General features: G+C 37.5%; 1 protein-coding gene across 3 annotated transcripts in view; it reads left to right on the top strand.

The window, feature by feature from the left end:
* The first annotated feature begins 965 nt into the window (after positions 1-965).
* The window catches only part of ZNF235 (zinc finger protein 235), a 38,511-nt gene continuing 19,561 nt past the window's right edge, over positions 966-19,915 (top strand). For all 3 annotated transcript variants that reach the window (XM_063658095.1, XM_063658094.1, XM_063658092.1), the window contains exon 1: positions 966-19,471. The gene's annotated coding sequence lies outside the window, so the exon portion shown is untranslated. The remainder of the gene's footprint in view (positions 19,472-19,915) is intronic.

Genomic DNA, 19,915 nt, shown 5'->3' with positions numbered 1-19,915 from the left:
TAAGTTTCTATATGCTCTATACTATGGATCTACAGAAAGTATGATTTAGCTCTAAAATGACAAGAATGGATCATGCATATTGTTTAGTAAAAACCTGGACTGTACATTCATAATAGCCAGCTAATTTAAGCCTGTGTACATGTATGTTCAAATATATGCTTTTAGATAATGTGTGAAAGATTACTCATTATTATATCTATAGTAGTTTTCTCTGGAAAGCAAACTTTTTGGCTTAGTTTTTTTGTGCTTTATTTAAAAATATTTATAATGGACATTTACCAGTTATACCAAAGCAGTGAACAGCTATTGATATATTATCTCTTATACTTAAGAACTCATGATATGATTGCTTGATTTCACTGTATGACATTATGACCAACAGTAAAGAATAAACCCCCTGAAGTTAATTTTTAACATTTCCTGGATTTTTGAGAATACAGATAAATTAGGTGTCCAGTAACTTTATATTTCTGTGAAATTTCCTTAGGTCTCAAAATCCATGTTGCCTAGGATGTCCTAGTGCAATCCAGTTTTATAAATTGATGCTCACGGCTTTTCCATCAGATTTCCCCTTGCTGGATGAATATGGTGACCAAAGCACTGGCATAACTTGGCTTTCAAGGTGCTGGTTCAAGTTGCACAGTATCATCATAAATCCAGGGCTTCTAAAGCATGTCTTTGATATCATCACTTACAGGGGAGAGCTCATGGTGGTTTTTCCAATTGGAATGCTTTTAGTTCTAAGTAACAGAAAATTTAGAGTTCCCTAAACCAAAACTGTTTCTTAGTTCATATAAATGAAAAGATACAGATAGTGTAAGACTAGGGTCTGGGTAAGGTAGGGGGATTTTATATTGCTTTCCTTTAATTCTCTCACCTCTCTTTTCTTGTGAATTCTTGTCTTCACATTGTTCACAATATAGCAGCATCACCTGCTTTCTTATTCACAGCTGAAGGAAGAGATATTCTGTACCATTTTAGTCCTGTGTGGTTCTGGCTCCCCAAAATGCATAGACTCTCTGACACTCCGATTCCCACTAACAACTGAGACTAACCAAGACAACAAGGATACCGCTGGTCCCCTAGCCTATTCCTAGTGAGAAGCAACAGCAGGCTACTGTGAGAAAAGGGAAGAACATGGAGAATCCTTCTGTGGCCCCGGTGCAAAGGGATGGCCAAAAGCTGAGGATGGGGCAACAGGAATATTGAGAAAACTTTAACACTGCAGTTCCCACCCTAAGCACAAGGTAACAGTAGAGAAATTTGAAGCCAGTGGTACAACTAAGATAAATATTGCAACAACAAAACCCAATTCCAGCTTAATTCCTGACCAGATTAATTCAGCACTCCACCCTGACATCCTAGCAGAACATGTGTGCCCAGTTTTAGGCAAAAGAATAATGTTTTCTTCAGTCTTTAGTGTTTTGTATATGTTATCTGGCATTTTATTTTAAAAATACAAGATCAAAAGTTGAGAACAATCTTCTGCCAATAGATAGCAGACCAATCAATAAAACCACATTTATAGATAACCATATTTTGGGACTATTAGGGAATTTTACAAAACTGATTGATATGCTAAAGACTCCAGTGAAAAGGGCGGATAATATGCATGAGCAGATAGGGATTTCAGTAAAATTTAATAGTCAAATGGGAAATGCTAGGAAAAGAAAATTTATGCTACTGCTTTTACTTTTATCAGAACGCTTTTGAAGGACTTATGAGTAGGCTCAACATAGTTGAGAAAAGTGTCAGAACTTGAATATAGGTCAATAGAAATCATGCAAACTAAAACACAAAAAGAAAAAGTGTGAAGAAAGCAATACAAATAGGACAACATTGTAGGATCTAATATTTGCATACTTGGAAACCCAGGGTTGGGGGAGAGAATGGGAAGAAAATATATTTAAAGAGATAATGGCTGAGAATTTTCCAAAAATAATAAGACTTCACCCAGATTCAAGAACCTCAGAATACCAAAGCAGTATTTTTTTAAAAAAGAACAAAACTAGATGTATTATTGCCCAATAGCTAAAAATGGATGGACAGTGCAAAGAAAATATTAATGGCAGACAGAGGAAAGGGACACATTACATATAAGAAGCAGAGTGAGAAAAACATCAGACTTATCATCACAAACCATGCAAGCAAAAGACAATGGAGTTACATCTTTAACATTTAGAAACAACAATAAAAAAGATATGATCAATCAAAAATCTAAGCCTGGTGGAAAAAATCTTTCAGAAGGTATGCAAAATAAAGACATTTTCAGATGAACAGAAGCTGATAGAATTCACTGTTAGCAGACCTGTACTGTAAGAGATATTTAGCATACCAGAAATAGACTTGGATCTACCAAAAGACATAACTATGAAAATAGTTATTTCAATCATTTTAAGTGTAAAATAATTTTTATTTTTATTAACCCAAAATATAATTCAGTAAAGCAAAATTAGGAATGAGGTTTTATGAATTTAGAGGACATATAAAAGTAAGATGTTTTGTGGGAACACTGCAAAACAGGGAAGACAAAAATTAGAAATATACTAGCAGAAATTAGAGGTATATGGTTGTACTCTATACATGAATTGGCATAATATGATTTGAAGATAGACTGTGAAAAAATATAGGAATATATTTGAAGCCCTAGAGTAACCATTTAAGAATTTTTTAAAGTACAACTCATAAGTCGTAGTAGAGATTAAATTCTGGTTCCAAAAATAGCAAGGTAGAAGCAAGCTGGCTTCACTCCTTTCAATAGAAAACTAAAGACAAATATACAGCACCAAGATTATCACCAGCAATATCCCAGGACTCAAATAGAAGGAGACAGTTCCTGAGGACACAAATAAGTGAAAAAAACTGAGCAGATGGTAAGAGAAGTGGACTTTCCTATCCACAGTGCCCTTCCCCCTAATCTGCCTGGCGCCAAGACCGTGGAAAATTTTCCCATCTCACAGTTTCTATACTGGAAAAAGTTAATCAAGGTGGACAACCAGCCTCCTCACCATCTTGGGTTCCCTGGCAGGAGACTTGTCCCTGACTCAACCCACAGAAAGCATCAGGAGTAACTGAAGAGAGAAATATCCCTGAGGACAGCCAGAGACAAAGGAGGGAGGTGGGAATACTGTGCCCGTCATGGAAACTCTACTCTGCAACTCAGCCAAAGGAGACAACAATCAGAGTGGCTGTTCAGCATCACTATACTGTAGGTCCCCAATCATGAACCACTAGCCAGCTTTCTTACAACTAGGATATCCCCTATGGGACCTACCCCTTTTGGGATGGGTGGCACTATGATTATTTACTAGAACTGAGGCAAACCTGGAGTTAATATGCCATCTAGTACCAAAAAGGAGTCAGTAACCTGGCGGGAAAGAAGAAAATCAACAGGTAAAATATAAAGAATCTCTAGGGAGCCATATCCAATGAAAAACAAAACCAGCCAGACAGAGAAGAGCGGAATGTATAATCATTCGATGCAAAGACAGACACACATCCATAAGCAACAGCAGCAAACAGGGAGCCATGGCGTCCCACAAATGGACAAAGCAAGGAACCAGTGACTGATCCTAACAGGAAGACGACATGTGAACTCTATGACCAAGACTTCAAAAGAGCTGTTTTAAGGAAACTCAGTGATCTCCAAGATAACACAGAAAAGCAATTCAGAAATGTATCAGAGAACCTGAACAGAGAACAAAATAATTTTTTAAAATCAAACAGAAATCTTGGAACTGAGAAATATGTTTGCTGAACTGAAATATCCATTAGAGGCTCTCAACAGCAGAATGTATCAAGCAGAAGAAAGAATCAGTGAGCTCCAAGACAGGCTATTTGTGAATACACAGTCAGAAGAGAACAGAGAAAGAAAAAGAGCAAATATTGCCTGAAAGAGATAGAAAATACCTCAAATGACCAAAACTAAGAATATTGATGTTCAGGAGGGAGTTGAGCAAGAGCAAGGAGTAGAAAGCATATTCAACAAAATAACAGAAAACTTTCCAAATTTTAAGAAAGAGATGAATATCCAGGTACAGGGAAATCATAGAACAGCAAACAGATTTGACCCAACTAAGACTACCCCAAAGCATATAATAAACTCTCATAGGTCAAGGAGAAAGAATTCTAAAAGCAGCCAAAAAAACAAACAAACAAACAAACAAAAAAACAACAAGCAAATAACATATAAAGGAGCTCCAATTCATCTGGCAAAAGACTTCTTAACAGAAGCCATATAGGCCAGGAGGAAGTGGAGAGACATTTTCAAAGTGCTGAAATAAAAAAAAAAAAACGCATCCAAGAATACTGTATCTAGCAAAGTTATCTTCAAATATGAAGGAGAGATAAAGTCTTTCCAAGATAAACAAAAGATGAGAGAATTTACCACAACAGACTTCTAAGAAAGGTTCAAGGGAGTTTCCAATGTGAAAGAAAAAGCCACTAATGTGCAAAATGAAAGTTTTTGAAACTGTAAAACCCAGTGGTAAAGTTAAGTACACAGACAAACCAAGAATAGTATTGTAATTGTGATGTGCAATCCACTCGTAACTAGTATATAGCCCAAAAGAAATCTATCAAAAAGAATAATAGCAAGAGCAATTTGCTAAGAAATAGGTAATATAAAAATATGTACATTGAGACAACCAAAAATCAAATGGTGGGAGGGATGGGAGTTAAGTATAGAAGTGTTTCTTCTTTTCATTTTTCTTTGTTTCTATTATTTGTAATCTAAGATAAGTTTTCATCTCTTTAAAATAACCTGTTATGTCTATGAAATGTATTTTGTAAGCTTTATGGGAACCACAATACAAAAACCTATAATAGATTCACTAAAAGTAAAAAGCAACAAATTAAAACATACTGGCACTTAACCACAAAGGAAGACAGAAAAATGAAGACTCTTAAATATTTAAGCAAAAAAAGAAGACAGTAAGAAAGGAAGAAAGAAAGGGAGGAGTTACAAAACAACCAGAAAACAAGCAACAAATGGCATTAGTAAGTCCTTACTAATCAATAATAACACTGAACGTAAATTGACTCATCCTCTGATTAAAAGACATAAAGTGGCTGAATGGATAGAGAAACAAGACCCAACTATATGCTGCCTACAAAAAACCCAATTCACCTGTAAAGACACACATAGTCTAAAAGTGAAGGGGTGGAAAAAGACATAGCATGCAACAGGCAACGAAAAAAGAGGAGGAGTAGCTATACTTGTATAAGATACAAGTATAGACTACAAATCAAAGAATGTAAAAAAGACAAATAAGGTCACTATAAAATGATTAATGGGTCAATTCGACAAGATGATATAACCATTATAAATATCTATGCATTCAACACCAGAACTCCCAAGTTTATAAAGCAAACATTAATAGATCAAAAAGAAGAGATATATGGCAAAATAATAGTAGTAGGAGACTTTGACATCCCGCTCTCAGCAATGGACAGATCATCCAGACAGAAAATCAACAAAGAAACATTGAAGTTAGGTCACACACTAGACCTAATAGACATAACTGACATTTACAGATCATTTCACCCAATTGCTGCAGAATACATATTCTTTTCATCAGTACATGGAACATTGTCCAGAATAGACTATATCTTAGGCCACAAAACAAATCTCAACAAATTCAAAAAAAAAAGGAGAGATTATATTCAGTATCTTTTCTGACCACAGTATAATTAAACTAGAAATCAATAACAAAAAGGACATTGGAAGCTTCACAAACAACATGGAAATTAAACAGCATGCCCCTGAATGACCAATGGGGAAATGAAGAAATTAAGAAGGAAATTTAAACATTTTTGAAACAATGAAAATAGAAATACAACATGCCAAAATCTATGGGATACAGCCAAAGCAAAACTTAGAGGTTTATAGCAATAAACATATATCAAAAAGGTAAAAAGATTTCAAATAACAACCTAATGGTGCACCTCAAGGAACTAAAAAAGTAAGAACAAACCAAATCCAAAATTAGTAGAAGGAAAGAAAGAAAGATCAGAGCAGAAATAAATAAAATTGAGAATGAAAGAACAATACAGAAGATAAATGAAAGAAAAGTTGGGATTTTAAAAAGATAAACAGAAATCATCAAACCTTTGGCTAAACTAACCAAGAAAGAAAGAAGATCCAAGTAAATAACATCAGAAATGAAAAAGGAGACTTAACAACTGAGACCACGGAAATAAGAATCATTAGAAATAAGAATCATTAGAGACTGTGATGAACAATGATACACTTTGGAAAACCTAGAAGAAATGAATAAAAACCTAGAAGAAATGAATAAATTCCTGGACACATGCAATCGACCACAGTTGAACTATGAAGAAATAGAAAACCTCAATAAACCAGTAACAAATAATGAAATTGAAGCCATAATAAAAAGTCGCCTATCAAGGAAAAACTCATGACCTGATGGTTTCACTGCTAAATTCTACCAAACATTTAGAGAACTAATACCAATTCTACTCAAACTCTTCACAAAAATTGAAGAGAAGGGAATAATTCCAAATTTATTCTATGGGGCCAACAGTATCCTGATACCAAAACCAGAAAAGGACACAATGAAAAAAAAACTGCAGGACATTATCACTGGTGAACATAGATGCAAAAATTCTCAACAAAATACTAGCAAACTGAATTCAGCAACATATTAAAAAGATCATTCACCAACATATTAAAAAGATCATTCACCATGATCAAATGGGATTCATCCCAAGGATGCAAGGATGATCCAGTATATGCAAATTGGTGTGATGTGTCACACTAACAGAACCAAGAACAAAAACCATCTGATTATTTTGATAGATTCTAAAAATAAACATTCAGTATAACATCCCTTTATGATAAAAATCCTCATCAAACTGGGTGTAGAAGGAACATACCTCAGAATAATAAAAGTTATATATGACAAGCCCACAGCTAACATTGTGCTGATGGGGAAGAATTGAAGGCCTTTCCTCTAAGATCTTGAAAAAGACAAGGATGCCTAATCTCACCACCTTTATTCAATATAGTACTGGAAATCCTGCATAGAACAATTAGGCAGCAGGAACACTGAGAAAACTTTAGCACTCCAGTTCCCAGAGAAATTAAAGGGCATCCAAATTGGAAAGGAAGAAGTCAAATTAGTCTTGTTCACAGATGACATGTTATTATACATAGAAAATACTAAAGACTATCAAAAAACCATTAGAACTGATAAGAAAATTGAGTAATGTTGCAGGATACAAAATAAGCATAAAAAAATCAGTATTATTTATATATGCCAACAGTGAACAATCTGAAATCAAGAAAGCAATCCCATTTACAATAGCTACAAAGAATGTACAATACCTAGGAGTGAGTTTAACCAAAGTAGTGAAAGAACTATCCAAGGAAAACTCTAAAACAGTGATGAAAGAAATTGAAAAGGACACAAAAAATAGGAAGATAGTCCATGCTCATGGATTGGAATAATTAATATTGTCAAAATGACAGTATTACTCAATGCAATTTACAAATTCAATGAAATTCCTATGAAAATACTAATGACAGGCTGGGCACAGTGGCTCACGCCTGTAATCCCAGCACTTTGGGAGGCTGAGGCGGGCGGATCATGAGGTCAGGAGATTGAAACCATCCTGGCTAACACGGTGAAACCCCATCTCTACTAAAAAATGCAAAAAATTAGCTGGGCGTGGTGGTGGGCACCTGTAGTCCCAGCTACTTGGGAGGCTGAGGCAGGAGAATGGCGTGAACCTGGGAGGCAGAGCTTGCAGTGAGCCAAGATCGCGCCACTGCACTCTAGCCTGGGCAACAAAGCAAGACTCCGTCTCAAGAAAAATAATAATAATAAATTAAATTAAATTAAATTAAAATACTAATGACATTCTTCACTGAAGTAGACAAAAACAATTCTAACATTCTTATGGAACCACAGAAGATGCCATATAGCCAAAGGCAACTCTGAGCAAAAGTAAGAAAGCTGGAGGCAGCACACTATCTGACTTCAAAATATACTACAAAACAATAGCAACTGAAACAGCATAGTACTGGCATAAAAACAGACACATAGACCAATGGAAAAGAATAGAGAGCTCAAGTATAAATCCATGCATTTATAGTTAACTCATCTTTGACAAAGGCATCAAGAACATACAATGGAAGAAAGGTCAGTCTCTTCAATTAATAGTGCAGGGGAAACTGAATATATGCAAAAGAATGAAGCTAGACCCTTATCTCACCTTCACAAAAATCAGATCAAAATTGGTTAAAGACTTAAACATAAGACCTAAAACTATAAAACTACTATTAATAAAAGAAAACATTGGGGAAATGATTCACAACATTGATATCGGCAAAGATTTGGGTAGGACCTCAAAAGCACAGGCAGCGAGAGCAAAAATTAACAAATTGGATTACATCAAGCCAAGAATCTTCTGCAGAGCAAGGGAAACAATTTAAAAAGTGAAGAGACAACCCACAGAATGGGAGAAAATATTTTCAAACTGACCATCTGACCAGGGATTAAGACCCAGAATACATAAGGAGCTCAAACAAGTCAATAGCAAAAAAGCCAAATAATCAGATTTTTAATGGGCAAAAGATCTGAGTAGATATTTTCAAAAGAAGACGTACAAGTGACCAACAGGTATAAGGAAAAAAATGATCAATATCACTAATCATCAGGGAAATCCAAATCAAAACCACAGTGAGATCTCATCTCACTCCTGTCAAAATTACTTTTATCAAAAATACAGGCAATAATGGATGATGGTGAAAGTGTGGCAAAAAGGGAATGGTTGTACACTGTTGGTGGGGATGTAAGTTGGTACAATCACTATGGCGAATAGTATGGAGGTTTCTTTAAAAACTAAAAATAGAACTACCATACAGTCCAGCAATTCCAGTACTGGGTATATATTCAAAGAAAGAAAATATGTCAAAAAGACACCTGCAGTCTCATGTTTATTGCAGCACTATGGACAATAGGCAAAATATGAAATCAACCTAAGTGCCCATTAATGGATGAATTGTATATATGCACAATGGAATATTCTTCAGCCATAAAAGAGAATGAAATACCATCATTTGCAGCAACATGGATGGAACCGGGAGTAATTATATTAAATGAAATAGGCCAAACACAGAAAGACAAATAACATAGTCTCAATTATATATGGAAGCTAAAAAAAAGTGGATCTCATGAAGATAGAGAGTAGATTGTTGGTTACCAGAGGCTGGGAAGGTTAGTAGGGAGGAGGGATGAAGAGAAGTTGATTAATGGGTGCAAAAATATGGTTTGATAGAAGAAATAAGACCTAGCAGTAGATTAGTAGGATGACTATAGTTAACAGTAATCTATTGTATATTTCAAAATGGCTAGAAGAGAAGAATTAGAACGGTGCTAGCATAAAGAAAGGACACATATTTCAGGGGATGGATATTCCAAGTACACTGATTTGATTTTTACAAATTATATAAATGTATTAAATTATCATAAAAATAAGAAACAAAACAATAAACTGAGAAAAAAATTTAAATGACCTACAACTTAATTTTTAATGCCTGCATAGTATTCTTGTGTATTAATGTGTTATTTTTACTCAACCAATTTCTTACTATTGAAGGCCTGTTTACTGTTTTTCACTCTTCTAAACCACAATGCAATAAAAAACAGAGAAAAATAAGTTTCATCTTTTTATATTCATCATCTCCATAGAACATTTAAATGTATGGTTGTTGAGTGAATAGATGTGTTTTAAATTTTATCTATACTGGCTCATTGTCCTGCCGAAAATGAAAATCCTCATATTCTCCAAGTCAAAAATAGTGGATCACAACGTCATCTGAGTAAAGTTTGTGATATGCCTGTCCTCTGTCTGCCAGAAAAAAACTTAGATCCTCTGAAGGAAGATTACATTATCTAGAGTCGACACCATTTTTGTACAAAATACCTGGCATTCAACAAAAATTAATGGGGCTTGCCAGAAAATTGGCCAAATGTCAAAACAAAAACAAAAGACAATATAAACATTCAAACTTGGGAAATGAGTAGATTCCTTAAGACTGCAGGCAAAAGAAACTGTACATAAGCATGATATTCTAATAGTTGAAACAGACTTCCAGATGATCCAGATATTGGAGTTAGCGGGCACAGACTTTAAAACAACTGATTAAAGAAAATAAATGAAATCTAAAAGTAATCACTTGGTTCTGTTTTTGAAAATTTTATGCTTAGGGTAGCATTTAAAAGATCCATTTTTAAAAAATGGTTATATAAAAATGTAAACTCCTAGAAAGCTCAACACGATGACTGACATTAAGAATTTAACAGATGGGGGCCAGGCGCAATGGCTCACCCCTGTAATCCTAGCACTTTAGGAGGCCAAGGCAGGTGGATCACGAGGTCAGGAGTTTGAGACCAGCCTGGTCAATATGGTGAAACCCCGTCTCTACTAAAAATATAAAAAAATCAGCTGAGTGTGGTGGCGTGTGCCTGTAGTCCCAGCTACTCGGGAGGCTGAGGCAGGAGAATCACTTGAACCCGGGAGGCAGAGGTTGCAGTGAACTGAGATCACGCCACTGCACTCTAGCCTGGTGACAGAGTGAGACTCCATCTCAAAAAAAGAAATTAACAGATGGGATTAATAGCAGATTAGATATGGCTAATATTTTGTCCTTATTTCTCACAGTTCTTAGTCTAGCTAAAGGCTTATGAACATTGTCATTTCAAAAAAAAACTTTCCATTTTATCTTCTGTATTGTTTTTATAGTTTCAATTTCATTTATTTCTGCTCTGATGTTTATTATTTCTTTCTTTTTACTAATTTTGGATTTGGTTTGTTTTGCTTTTTTAGTTCCCCTCACAGTCCTATAGCATTTGTAGCTCAGTAGAGTGGGAACTCCTTAAGAGTAAATATGGTGCTTTATACATTACAGGTGTACCGTAAATGTTTGCAAAGACGATGCCCTATAGAGGCCCAGAGTTAAGGTTTCAACAGAATTAAAAGTTACTCGTCTTACCATAAGTACTGCCAAAAAAGAATAATGATTATTGAGAGTAAAAGCAAGAGTATGACTATAGGAATCCACTCTGAGATCTCTCCAAACAACAATTCAAGTGCCTTCTATTTCAGACTGATTTGGGTCTAGGTAATGTAATTTCTTTTAGGGATGTAAGAAAAGCATGGTTGATTTGATCCTAAAATCCTGAAAAGAGAGATGGGAATTACAGCAGGGTAGAGTTTAGAGATGTAAGGTGGAAGTCTATGGAAGGCAAGAAGAGAGAAAAGGAAAAATTGATGGAAAATTGTATATGAGAAAGTTGTTTTCCAAAAGAGTTGCACCATTTTACATTTCAGCCAACAATGTATGACAGTTCGTTTCTCTGTATCCTTGCTAACACTTGTTATTTCTTGTCTTTTTCATTACAGGAGTTCTAGTGGGTGTGAAGTGGTATCACGTTGCAATTTTTATTTGCATTTTCCCTAATGAAATTATATTGAGCATGTTTTCATGTGCTATTTAGCTGGTTCATCCCACCAAACCCATGGCTGGAATTGCCCCAAAGGCGGTGGCGGGGGAGTTCCCACCATGGAGTACCCCCAAACCATCCTGAGATGGGGCTGGTTGGGATTCTAAAGAAAGAAACACTTAATGCCAGTATGATCAGTCCAAAACATTTAGTAGTGGAACTTAAAGAGGGCTGCAGCAATTCTTGTGATGGACAGTGAAAGAAAAGGGGCATTCTACCTAGGTATGTTCACAGCGAGGGAGTCAGGGTATGGAGTTTTCATGAGGGCTTAAGGAATTTGGTCCAGGGCCAGGGCCAGTTTCTTTCAGTATTTTGGGCAACAACCTAGATGCCTTTATCAATGTCTGGGAATGTTGAAGGCCCCGGTTTGGGTTCAAGCCTGCTGGAAAAAGTGTGCAGCTGGCTGGGTCACAGAGTGGTCGAGGCACTCTGTGATTTTTGGTCAGGACACAGAAAGAGAGGGTAACTGGAGGACCCTACATTAGCCATTTGTGTGTGCTGGACACTTCTTTGGAGGACTACCTGTTGAAATTCTTTGCCCATTTTAAGTTGAATCTTTTCTTCTCATTGTCTTCCGTATGCTAAATATTATATAACAGTCTCCTCCATTGTTGTCTGTAATGTAAAACCATCTTGGGAGGGAGATCCTGGGAAATGGGTAGATGCTTGCTTTTCTTCTTCAATACAGACAAGTTGTTAGAAGGGGTTGTTGTGATGCCAAGTTAATAACAGCCAACCCAACACAGGGATCTAAGGGTTTGAAGAATAACAAGAGTCTTAACATTAGAATCCATACATGTGTATGTTCACACCCTTTATGTGATACTGCAATTAGGACTATGGTAAGATTTTACCTCCTTGGAGACAACAAAAGTGCCCACACAGCTGAATATCCCTATCAGTGGTACGTGACATAAATAATGTTTCACTGTATGAACAAAACCAAAGGATTAGAAATCAGAGAGAGGAAACCCCAACAATACATATTGCAAAAAATAAAAAATATATATAATAGAAAAAATATCATAATGAACAGGCAAGTCACTTAAATAAAAGTTCAAATTGATAGTGAAAATATGTAAAGGTACCCAACCATGTTAGTAACTAGGGAAGTCAAAACTACAACCAGATCTATTTTTATCACTTAAGGTTGTCAAAGTTTTTTCTTTTTCTTTTTTTCTTTTTTTCTTTTTTTTTTTTTTTTTGAGACAGTCTCACTCTCTTGCCCAGGCTGGAGTGCAGTGGCATGGTCTCGGCTCATTGCAATCTCCGCCTCCCAGGTACAAGTGATTCTCATGTCTCAGCTTCCCTAGTAGCTGGGATTACAGTCATGCACCACCACACCTGGCTAACTTTTTTATTTTTAGCACAGATGGGGTTTCACCATGTTGGCCAGGCTGGTCTCGAACTTCTGACCTCAGGTGATCTGCCCACCTCGGCCTCCCAAAGTGCTGGGATTACAGGTGTGAACCACTGCACCCTGCCAGGTTGTCTCAATTTTTTCAAGAAAATGTGGTGAATCTGCTACTCTCAGAAACTGCTTGTGGGAGTGGAAACTAGTGCAATTGCTTTGAGGAATTAATTAGCAGTAGCTATCAAATGTTTAAATATGCTTACCACATGACCTAGCAATTGCAATCTTTCTGCCCCTCCCATGGAGAATGGTCACACCTCATAGGAGGGCATGAATGAGATGTTTATTGCAGCTTTGTTGTAATAGTGGAAAAATTGAAAACAATTTCTATGTCTTTCATATAAACTGTATAAGCACATTTGCAAAATATTATGTGGCATGTAAGATGAATGATGTTCTTTAAGTCTTACAAGGACACACATTCTACACATTGAAATGCATATAAAAGAGTCCAGAATAATAATAAATAAATAAAAATACAATAAAACAAACAAAAAAGAGTCCATAAGAATAGATACTAAACTGATAACGGTCTCTACCTTAAAGACAGGGAATGGAGAAGAGTACTGGGCAGCTGTGGTGGTCGAAGGAGATTTTAGCTGTTATCTTTAGTATTATTTAAAAGAAAATAGTAGATTATGATTTTATAATTTAAAAATATTAATACTAATAATATCATTACTACTAATAGGGGAAATTGAGTTAACAAATACCCAGTGATATCATAGAAGTGGAAAATGCAATTTCTCAATCTAGAATACATGGAAGAAGTATAGCTTAGCTAAGCGTGGTACCAAGAGAAATATGCACTGACTGGGTAATGCACCAAAGATTAGCAGCCTTTAGAGAAAGGAGCCTTCTGCCCAAAGAGAAGCATTGTTGCAGGTTGCATTCCCTGGGAAGTAGACTCTGAAATGGACAGTAGCACTCAGGTGGTGCAAATGTATTAGAAATATTAAGAAAAGTATAATTTGAAGTGGAGCCTGAAGATGTGACAAAATGGCTACAATTTCATGATAAAACTTGAAAGGATAAGGAGTTGTTTCTTAAGGATGAACAAAGAAAGTGGTTTCATGAAATGGAATCTGCTTTTAGTGAAGATGCGTGAGCACTGTTGAAATGACAACAAAGGATTTCAAATATGATGTAAACCTAGTTGATAAAGCAGTGGCAGGGTTTGAGAAGACTGACTCCAATTTTGAGAGATGTTCTACTGTGGGTAAAATGCTATCAAACACTGTCACATGCTACAGAGAAATCTTTCATGAAAGGAAGAGTCAATCACGGGGGGCAAACTTCATTGTTGTCTTATTTTAAGAAATTTCCACAGCCACTCCAGCCTTCAGCAACTACCACCCTGATCAGTCGGCAGCCATAAACATCAAGGGAAGACCTTCCCCCAGATAAAAGATTATACAACTCACAGAAGGCGCAGATGATTGTTAGCATTTTTTATCAACAAAGTATTTTTAAATTAAGGTATGTACATTGCTTTTTTTTTTTTTTTTTTTGTTTTGAGACAGAGTCTCACTCTGTCGCCCAGGCTGGCACAATCTTGGCTCACTGCAACCTCCGCCTCCCGGGTTCACACCATTCTCCTGCCTCAGCCTCCCGAGTAGCTGGGACTACAGGTGCCCGCCACCACGCCCGGCTAATTTTTTTGTATTTTTAGTAGAGAAGGGGTTTCACCGTGTTAGCCAGGATGGTCTCTATCTCCTGACCTTGTGATCTGCCCATCTTGGCCTCCCAAAGTGCTGGGATTACAGGCATGAGCCACTAGACATAATGCTATTACACAGGTAAATGGTATGTTTACAGTATAGTATAAACATAACTTTTATGTGCAATAAGAAACCAAAAAATTCATATGACTCACTTTATTGAGATATTCATTTTATTGCAGTGGTCTGGACCCAAACCTGCAATATCTCCCAGGTATGCACATATTAAGAAAACTTTGGTCAAGTAAGGTGGTCATGCCTGTAATCCTCTGCACTTTTGGAAGGCTGAGGTGGGAGGATTAGGATTGCTTGAGGCTGAGAGAGACCAGCCTAGGCCACATAGGAAGACCCCATTTCTACAAAAAAAAAAAAAATTAAAAAATGATCCAGGCATGGTGGTACATGCCAGTAGTCCTAGCTACTCAAGAGGCTGAAGCAGGAGAATTACTTGAGCCCAGGAGTTTAAAATTACAGCGAGCCATGATGATTTCACCAGTGCACTCCAAGGTAGGCAACAGAATGAGACCCTATCTCTAAACAAAATACTTTCTGCCCTGAGGTTCGTAAAGGTATTAGCCCATATTATTAAGTGGTGTAATTACTTCTGAAACTAATTACTCAGTGTTTTGTCAAACTTCACAGTTTAAGTGCACAGTCCTCAGAAGACTTTTTTCATTCCAAACTGCAACTTCAAGGGTTTCCATGCCACCCTCACTTCTGACCAGCTGAACACTTCTGATCACTAACCTCTCAGGTTTAATAATTTGCTGAAACAACTCACAGAACCCAGAAAAATTATATTTATTAATTACAGCTTTATTATTGAAAAAAGGATACAAATCAAAACCAACCAAAGGTAGAAACACATAGGACAAGGTCTGGGAGGGTTCCAGATGAAAATTCCATGGTTCTTTCTCTTGAAGTCAGGACACATTACCCTCCCAGCACATAGCTGTATGAAAATACTTGCCAACCATAGAAGTTTATCCAAGCTTGTGTTCATAGATTTTGTTGGGGCTGTATTACATAGGTATGATTGATTGAAGAACTGACATGTAACTCAATGTCTAGCCCCCATCCTCTACACAGGCTGGTGTTATTTGGCTCATAGTCCTAAACTTCAAATCACATGATCTATCTGTCTGGTATAACCAGCACCTATCTGAAGTAATCTCACTAGCAGAACTTATCCAGAGGCCCATCATGTGTCACCTCTTTAGCACAATCTGTCAGGTATAGTGTGAGTGGCCCACCGTGAATAACAAAGAGCTTCTATAATTCAGGATATTTTAAGAGTTTAGATGCCACCTCCCAGGAACTAGGGACAGAGGCCAGAAAAGTTGGAGAAATCCGGAATGTGTAATATCATAACAACTGACCTAATTCCTTCAACAGGTCAGGGTCTGAAAAAAAGGAATGATGTAGTAGTGTTCAATAATAAATACACCTAAGTAGATAAATAAAATGAATGGGCTGAATATTGATTTGACAAACCAGTCATGAGATATTTTTAGGTAATCAGGAAAATTTTAATAGAGATTGGGTATGTAAAGGAAAATAAAAATCTCAGGATCCTTCAAACTTAGGCAAATGTGGAGATTAAGCCCTGGAGTTCAGTCATTGCAATACCCTCTTCCAAATGAACAGCTGTGCATTAGCCACATCCCCATGAAAGGTGAAAAGCCTCAGGTATTTGGGAAGAGCTTTCCCCATAGATTACTCATAAGTAAATTTTTTGCTGACCTCTCATAAACAAGCACATGCCAATTGTTGCTTTTGTTCTACAATCTAAGTCTAGCTCCTAAAACTCCACACTGATCATGAAAGAGCCTTTGCAAAAATCATGACAGTGAAGAAATCTGACACAAGTGACTCCATCTTGGTTCTAACCCCACAAGCTGTACTTGCTCATTCCTGTGCATAGGCCAAGCTAACTATGGGAAGAATTCAGTTTAGAGTTTAACTTTAACACAAAGATAATAAAAGTCCCCTCCTGGAACTAACCCCTTCCTTGCTTGGGGACTGAAACTGCCTTCATAAAGCTAACAAATTGTCCACAAGGAGTCACAAAGCTGTAAGTCACAAGATTTGTAACCTCCTTAATTGCTCCTATAGATAACATCACTACTATAAAACCTAGAACTGGTGCTTGAGGTATTTTTCAGACTCTGCATTCTGATGGACCAGATGATGTCACCCAGACCAGTATCCCATACCAAGAAACTGACCTCCACCCTGGAACTAACTCAGTGCACAAAGACAGCTTCGACCCCTTATGATTTCATTCCCAACTAAGTCAATCAGTATTCTGCATTCCCTAGCCCCTGCCCACCAAACTATCCTTGAAAAATCCCAGCCTTTGAATTCTCAGGGAAACAGATTTGAGATATCTCCCATTCTTCTATTTGGCTGGCCCTGCAATTATTAAACTATTTATTTGCTTCAAAACCTGCTGTTTTCAGCGCATTGGCTTTTCTAGGCAGTAAGAAGAACCCTCGCTGATTACAATAATGTTGATTACAAGTTTATCTTCCCAGGTGCAGAACAAAGTCAAGACTCATTCCTCCACCTACTCTCCTCTACCTCCACATATATCCACATAATTGACTCTACTTTTACTCCCCTTTCCTCTTAAGACATTCACCTTATTTATGTCAAAATGTAGATTTATTGGGGACTAACTGAAGTCTCACAAGAATGTAACTATTTGCCTAACTGCATACCTACCCCTCTTCCTATATCCCTTCCCCACCCCTTTAAGGAAATTGATAAATACTAAACCTCCTGAAAACCTCTTTGGAAAGATAGTCACAGATGTGTCTGTGGCTTTGTTTTTCCCTGGCAGGTCCTAAAGCTGGCTTAGGAAACCTCAATGATTGAGACTTATGCCTGAGTCACTCATTTTGGTTGTCAAGTATTAGGAAATATTAAGAAATAACTGGTATTTTGTTCAGTGTGATAGTAGTATTGTGGTTTTGAAAGAAAATATTTTTATTTTAAAATATATTTAGCAAAGCATTTTTAGGTGAAAAGACATAATTACAGGAATTTGCTTTAGAATTGTAACTAAAAGAAAAAAACAGTGATAGATGAATTAAATAGGCTAAACAGTGTTAATTATTGAATTTGGGATATGAGTATATAGAGTTCATTTTACTATTCTCTCTACTTCTATATATGTTTGAAAACTTTGATAATAAAATGTAACAAACTACAGCTGACCTTCAAACAGGTTTGACCTTCAAAACAGGTTTGAACTCTGCAGGTCCACTTATACATACACTGTATTCTGCTTTTGCCATCCCTGACACAGCAAGACCAACCCCTTCTCTTCCTCGTTCTCCTCAGCCTACTCAACTCAGTGAAGATGATGAGGATGAAGATCTTTGTGATGATCTGCTTAATAAATAGCAAAAAATACTTTCTCTTCCTTATTATTTTCTTAATAACATTTTATTTTCTCTAGCTTTATTGTAAGAATACAGTCCAACCAAGGCGGGCAGATCACCTGAGGTCGGGAGTTCGAGACCAGCCTGACCAACATGGAGAAACCCTGTCTCTAAAAAAAAAATAAAAATAAAAATACAAAATTAGCTGGGCATGATAGTGCATGCCTGTAATCCCAGCTACTTGGGAGGCTGAGGCATGAGAATTGCTTGAACCTGGGAGGCGCCATTACACTCCAGCCTGTGCAACAAGAGCAAGACTCTGTCTCAAAAAACAAAAAACAAAAAACATATATATATACATATAACATACAAAATATATGTTAATTGTTTATGTTATTGGTAAGGCTTCTGTTCAACAGGCTATTGGTAGTTAAGTAAGTTAAGTTTTGGGGGAGTCAAAACTCACAGGTAGATTTTTCAACTGCCCAGGGGTCAGCTCCCCTAACCCTCGTGTTGTTCAAGGGTCACCTGTATGTTTATACCTGCCTAGGAGAAAAATCATGGCTTCTTTGTTTCATCTAGTTTATTCAACCATAAGACACTTAATTTCATTTATGTCAGGATCAGGATCAAAGTATGTAATAAAATATTTGAAGCCGAACACAAATTAGAAAACAATTCAAGATTTTACACATGCCCGTATTACAACGTTGTCTTAGATTCCCTGCCAATGGAGCTGCTTTTGTTTGCCGTAACAGTACACACTTAAAATAAATGAAGTTCAAGATATTTCTCTGGCTTAATATTTATATTGCCTTTTTGTGGGTTCTTAGTATATTAGAGCGAACAGCACATTAAACAAAACACTGTCATAAGCCCTTAGGTACCTTGAGGAATAATGGAGGGAAAGGAGTCAAACACTTTACTCCCTTCTCTCCTTGCCACCAACCCCTAAATATACACAACTTGGACACTAAGGACTAAAACTCCATTCCTCTTTCCCTCCCCCTCACTGATACGGAAGGGGGCCATGGAAGTGCTGGAGAGGAGAAGGGTGTGGTCCCTGACTAGGGGTCTACCCCCAGGCCTGTGGCCACGGACCTAGGCGAGGACAGGCATTCCTGCCTTTGCGCCCAAATATTGCATTTCCCAAGACCACCCTGGCCCACCACGCCCCCATCCTGTGCCTTTAAAAACCGAGATCTTAGCAGGCAGAAACACAAGCTGCTGGACGTTGAGAGGAGAGCATTGGCGGACACACAAACGGCTGGATATCGAGAGGCCATCGAGGGGAGCAGGTCGGCAAAAGAGCACACTGAAGAGACCGGCAGGCCAGCAGGCCATTAACGGGTGGAACCATGCAGTTTGGCCTAGGTAGTCGGAGGAGCGCCCAGGCCGCCGAGAGGCTGACTCCAGGTGAAAACCATCTCCCTTCTGGCTCCCCCATCTGCTGAGAGCTACTTCCAAATTTTTGTCCAAGGTTTCTCCAAACCTTTAACTCTTTCTCCAAGCCTATGTGCGGTGTGATACGACTCTTCTGGTACACCAAGGCAAGAACCACTGGGATACAGAAAGCCCTCTTGTGCTTGCGATAAGGCAGGGGTCTAATTGCGCTGACTAACACAAGCCTCCTACAGATGGCTAAACTAAAAAAACACCCTATAACACACGCCCACTGGGCCTTCAGGAGCTGTAAACATTCACCCCTAGACACTGCCATGGGGTTGGACCCCTACAACCTGCCCGTGTGCATGCTCCCCCTAGAGGTTTGAGCAGCTGGGCACGAAGAAGCGAGCCACCCCCTCATCACATGCCCGGGGAGGGGGACAAGTGAACTTTTCCCGTTTCATCACAATTACT

Source organism: Pongo pygmaeus, chromosome 20 (assembly GCF_028885625.2).
Source record: "Pongo pygmaeus isolate AG05252 chromosome 20, NHGRI_mPonPyg2-v2.0_pri, whole genome shotgun sequence".
In the NCBI taxonomy this organism is placed as follows: Eukaryota; Metazoa; Chordata; class Mammalia; order Primates; family Hominidae; genus Pongo; species Pongo pygmaeus.
This window is presented reverse-complemented; position numbering and strand designations above follow the sequence as displayed.